This window comes from Sinocyclocheilus anshuiensis, unplaced genomic scaffold (genome assembly GCF_001515605.1).
Source record: "Sinocyclocheilus anshuiensis isolate Anshui unplaced genomic scaffold, SAMN03320099.WGS_v1.1 scaffold629, whole genome shotgun sequence".
Classification (NCBI taxonomy): domain Eukaryota; kingdom Metazoa; phylum Chordata; class Actinopteri; order Cypriniformes; family Cyprinidae; genus Sinocyclocheilus; species Sinocyclocheilus anshuiensis.
Genome location: NW_015536485.1, coordinates 18,371 through 23,974, shown reverse-complemented (window position 1 = coordinate 23,974; position 5,604 = coordinate 18,371).

Sequence of the window (5,604 nt, the reverse complement as noted above, 5' to 3'; positions counted from 1 at the left end):
CACTGCATTCCCTGCATTCCAAACCACATAAATGATGACTTCTTAGAGCATTTGCAAGGAAAATACAGACGGCACACTTCACACACTTCAAGTGTAACATCAAACAAAGCGCACCCTCACAGCGCATCCGGTGCAATGAAGCCAGCGAATGTCCTTGTAATTTGCTTCAACCTTTCCGAACTTTATGAAAGATTTTTTACAGAAGGTTCGAGTGGTCTATGTGTCTGAGGAATTGGAAGCAAGCAGAATACGGGTGTTTCTAAAGCAAACTCAGCGTCATCTGGTTACTGGTTAAAAACTAAGCTCAAGAATCGATTCTGAAATTCTCAGAGAGAGATTCGTTGGAGCTCGATGCATGATGCATTGATTAGGGATGTCAACGATTAATCGACGATCGATTAATTGTCGATAAGAGATGCAATCGATTAAAGCTATCGATGGTCGATTAAGCCGTTTAATTTTGGGCTGCGTGCGGCTCATGCGCAAAACACGTGCGAGCGGCTGTGAGTGACGGTGATGGTATATAAATGCATCATCGTTCACTCATAATTACAAATTAAGCTTTTAATGTGATTTAAACTTTAAAAGTACATTAAAATAGAAACAACACAAAGTTCTTCAACATGGAATGCAATAGAAATGTAGTAACAGTCATTTCCCCAGATAATTGTTTCATATTTGAAACAATTAGGTGAAGGTTGCAGGGCTGCGGGACACTAGGCTATTCATTCCTACAACCAGATATCGACCGATATATCGATTTACCGATATTTTTCCCGATATTTAAGCATTTTACAATAATCGGTTTTGTAATATCGGATTCACCGATAAACGCCGCCATCTTGTGGATGTTTTGAGAATTGCGCGCAGGATCACCATTGCAGCGCATCTGAGGGGAAACAAGACAACAAAAACGGCGTGCACGGGTACTTGATTTACTGTTAGTAAACTTTATTTAACATAACAGCCATTAATGCACAAATTAGATGTATTACATAAATGCCTGATATGCAGTTCTTGTCATAATCAGAGCTTATAATTTGTAAATAAATAATTGCTGGATTCAAAACAGCAATTAAAAGGCGCTGTGACCGACACTGACTACACGTTTCCCGGAGCATTCAATGCTGTCACTAAACGGTGATGCCACAACTAAGAGCATCGTTCACAAGTTTTCTGCAGGACCTAACTAGCCTAGGCACAGGTTTTCAAGCCCTGGGACAAAATGGGATGCTTTAAGGAAAATGTATAACCTATGTAAGTAATAGGCCTAAAATAAAAATAACAATTTGTTTTCATTAAAAAAAATATGCGAAATATATCTGACTTAAATAATTAAGCTAACAGATTTAAAACAGAAGTGTGGCGCGGCGCTCCATAAACAAGTTCACGGAAAGGAAAGGATACGCGCATTCTGTTTTTTTGCTTTATTTTGCAAAAGCACAAATCTTGTTTTTATTGTGAGTGTGCAAAAATAAAAGTAAACACTTTTGCGGATTATATCTTGCTCCAAAAATGGAGTTTTTTTAATGTTTCAGTTGTTCGATCACACCGGCACCTCGTGCGCACACACCCCACATATTCTAGCAATTCAAACTTACATCGCAGTCTGTTCATTATCAAAATAAAATACAGTCAACCAAACATATAAAAGGTTACACTGGTCAGTTTAAATAGACCGTAGTATACCGCAAATAGGCCTACCGGAACGCAAAAAATTAAAAATCTGACATTTTCCGGAACAGGATCCAGCAGGATCAAATTAAGTACTGGTCATAATACTCACATAAAAATGTTTCATGTTAGCAACAGTGTGTTTTGCTGCAGCAGCGCCGATGGAAGCGGTTCACTGACTGCGCAGCACAGCCACACGCTGTAATTTAAACGACGATCGATCATGGAAATGATCAAAAATTGACATCCATAGTATCGATGAATACATTTTTTCCCCCACCCCTACTAATCGGTAAAATCAGCACGTCACTGCAACTGCCGTTAGAAGTCCTGGTTGCTATAGAAACAGTCAGCGTTCTGAGACGTGCACCTAGGACTGCGCATGCTCACTGGCTGATCTTAGCCTGAAAAATAAGCTTTTTTAAATGCTATTTGAGCAAAATAAACAACATTTATTATACAGTTGTTGTCAGATTTCATTGGTGATTTTAAATAAGAAATTTAATCGTAAGCTTGGCGAACAGTTTTTGGGAATTTGATGTTTTCCCATTCAAAGAGATAGGATCTGCACTTGCAGGCCCGAGAGGAATTTCAAAGATGGCCACCGAGTGACATGACTTGCCTTAAAGGGACTTTGGCAATAGCAGCCATTACTTCAGTCTGAAGTTTCACGTGATTTTTCAGAACTTATTCTAATATGCTGCTCAAGAATGTGTCTTAATTTTATCAATGGTGAAAATGGATGTGCTGCTTAGTATTTTTGTGGAAACTGTGATGCATTTATTTTCAGCATTCACTGATGAATACAAAGTGCAAAAGGACAGCATATATTTTGACTAAAAATATTTTGTAACATTATAATTGCCTTTACTGTCACTTTTGATCAATTTAAAGTGTACTAGCTAGGGTTGGGTATCGTTTGAGGTTTTTTTCGATACCGGTGCCAAATCAATACTTTTAAAATGGTTCCGGCGCCTAAACGGTGCCTGAACCGATACTTATAAAAAATAAATAAATAAATAAATAAAAATTCCCCAAAAATGATGGATTGGCCATTAGCACATGATGTCTGTTTCGTTCATACTGGACGCCAGAAGGTTTTTGTTTATCTGTGTTATTCAAGCCATTTTCATACTAATTAAGTATATTTATAATCCATTGCTAATCGATGTATTCTTTTTAAAGTAGCCTATGGAACATATTTTCTGCCTCATTCTGTGACAAGAAGCCACATCAGATCACAAAAGGAAGCATTTGACTGGTGTTGTGGAGTAAAAAGGTTATAGTGTTCTCTTTTGTTGGACAACAGGTTTAGAAATGTGAATACAAGGGAGGTTTAGCTTTAGGCATTTTAATTTAAGCATGTTTAGCTTAGTTAACGGAAGGCTACCTGCTGCCATCAGAGCAAGTGTAATTACTGCATACACGCGCTCTTCAGATGCTCTCATTTCCCGAGTTGTGCTTTTAAGTCGGAATGTGAAAACAACATGGACACTCTCGTTACTACAAGGATTTGTTGGATTTGTATTATTAGAGCTTTCCGACTTGAGTTCATGTGCATTTTCTCAGTCGGGAAATTATTTTTCACGTGCGGTGCCGGAGATGATGCTTCTTAAGTCCGTTTCGGAGAACCAGAGGACAAATATTTCAATCGATAGCTCAGGCATGGCACCGAAATGAGGCACCAAAATCTGCGTTCTGATTCGGTTCTAGTACATACCAGTACCAAGGTACATAGGTACCGGTGCCATATTGGTACCGGGTTTTGGTACCCAACCCTAGTACTACACTCTAAAAAATGCTGGGTTGTTTCAACCCAACTTTGGGTCAAATATGGACTAACCCAACAGTTGGGTTAAATTTTTACATTCAATTTTTAACCCAAAAGTTGGGTTAGTCCATATTTGACACAAAGTTGGGTTGAAACAACCCAGCATTTTTTAGAGTGTAGCTGAATAAAAGTATTTAAATAAAACAGCAATTTTTGAACGGTAGTGAATTAATTTGAGTGTGATTGTGAAACTTGTTTACAACCCTTTGTTTTCTTTCAGGGTCATTTTTTGTGTCTGCAATGGTGAGTCTGGTGACTGGTAGGATTGCATTTGGTTTGTTGTTTCACTCTGTGTGTGTGTGTGTGTGTGTGTGTGTGTGTGTGTGAGCTAGTGACAACACTGACGTTTGTTTGCTTTGAGGCTTTTTACTTTTGAGGCCTTGTGGTGTGGTTTTATGAGCACTGCGCGTTTGATACAAACAGGCCTTCCAGATGTTTCTGGAATTTCGTGACACCACAGAGAGGATGTGACCAGCGCAGAGTTCCTGCCAGATTTCCATGGCAACATCTGTTTCCCATCCTGATGAAGAACACGGGGAGTATGAATGAATCTGCAGGCGTCTTTAAAGAAATTTATTTGGCTCACAGTTTGGGTCTATATTTCTTACCTCTTAAATTTGATTGTTCTGTTTTCCTGTCATCATAATTTTTCTGCTGATGACAGCTTCACATTGCTGTTGTCTTTTTGTGGCTTGTTAATGTATTGATAGCAAAATACAGGCCAACAGAATAACTGTTGCAGGTGTCTTGGCTAGGGATGGGAATTTATAGACACCTCATGATTTTTTTCTTGACACATGCTTTTTCTTATTGATTGTTCTGCTGTGCAAAGGCAAAACATTGTTGTATTTTCTTTTATAATTATGTGTTGCCTTTGAAAATGAAACCGCTTGGTCTATTTCCTTTGCATTTAGCTTAATTATGCTTAAATGTGTAGAATACCCATAAATTGAATAAACTTGGCAACATTCACACCTGGATGGCTCTTGTTTGCATTCATAAGTTGCTAATTTGTCTGTCTCAAATGGATAAGCAATCTAGTTGTACTTCTAACTAAATTAATTCTGAATTTCTGAGTTTCAGAATCGCTGAAGAATTGCAATTATTAGAATATGACCCCCAGCTCAAATCTTGGCAGCAAGTAATCATTAGCTATGTTTCCATCCAAAGATTCGAATTTAACTTATGCGCAAAACTGGAATATCGCATAAAACTTTTGCGAATAAAGCACCGTTACCATTCAACGTGTCAAAGAGAACAAAATCATCACTTCCTGATAAACTGGCACTATCACTAAGAAAAGTAGGAGAAGCCACTTAATATAATAATTTTCATATATGATGAATTACTTGCGCCTCAGAGCGAGCAGACGAAACACAATAAATGTGGTCATTCTTTTCAGGGGTGGATTTCTGCTGTTTGGGAATGCAGTCATGTAAGACAATTATACAGACTTACTTTCAGTGGTGGAAAGAATACTGAAAAAATATACTCAAGTAAAAGTACCATTACCTTCCAAAAAATGTAGTGTGAGTAGAGTAAAAGTACTTGTCCAAAAAACTACTTGAGTAAGAGTAAAAGAGTAGCCTATTTAAAAGTACTCACGAGTATTGAGTAGTGAGTACTGAGCTGTGGATTCTACCCCCTCATAATAAACGCTGTACACCACAATTGATACGTTTTAAAAACGTTGTACATTCTCTAATTCACATTATCTTATTTGTCATAAAGAATAAAGAGTATCTATCATCCATCTGTTTTATTGACTGCCATTGACTGACTTATTTGACTGCCAACTCTTTAAAATACATCAAAACAGCACGGAAACAGTATTCAGTTGAAGAAATGATGAAAGTTATTCTCAGTACAATCATCCCCATTTAAATCATAAAGTTTGAAAAAATAGATTTAAAATCATGTGTAAAGCCACTGAGACAGCATGCTGTTTTTGCACATAAAATATTCATGTTTAGAACAGTGCAAATACAAACACCATTAGAAACTCATAGTACGGTTAACGCACCATGATATGGGTTAAAATGAGAGCCCATTTCTCTCCAAAACGGTGCCAGTTTTAGCGTTTTGCAATAAAGAAATAA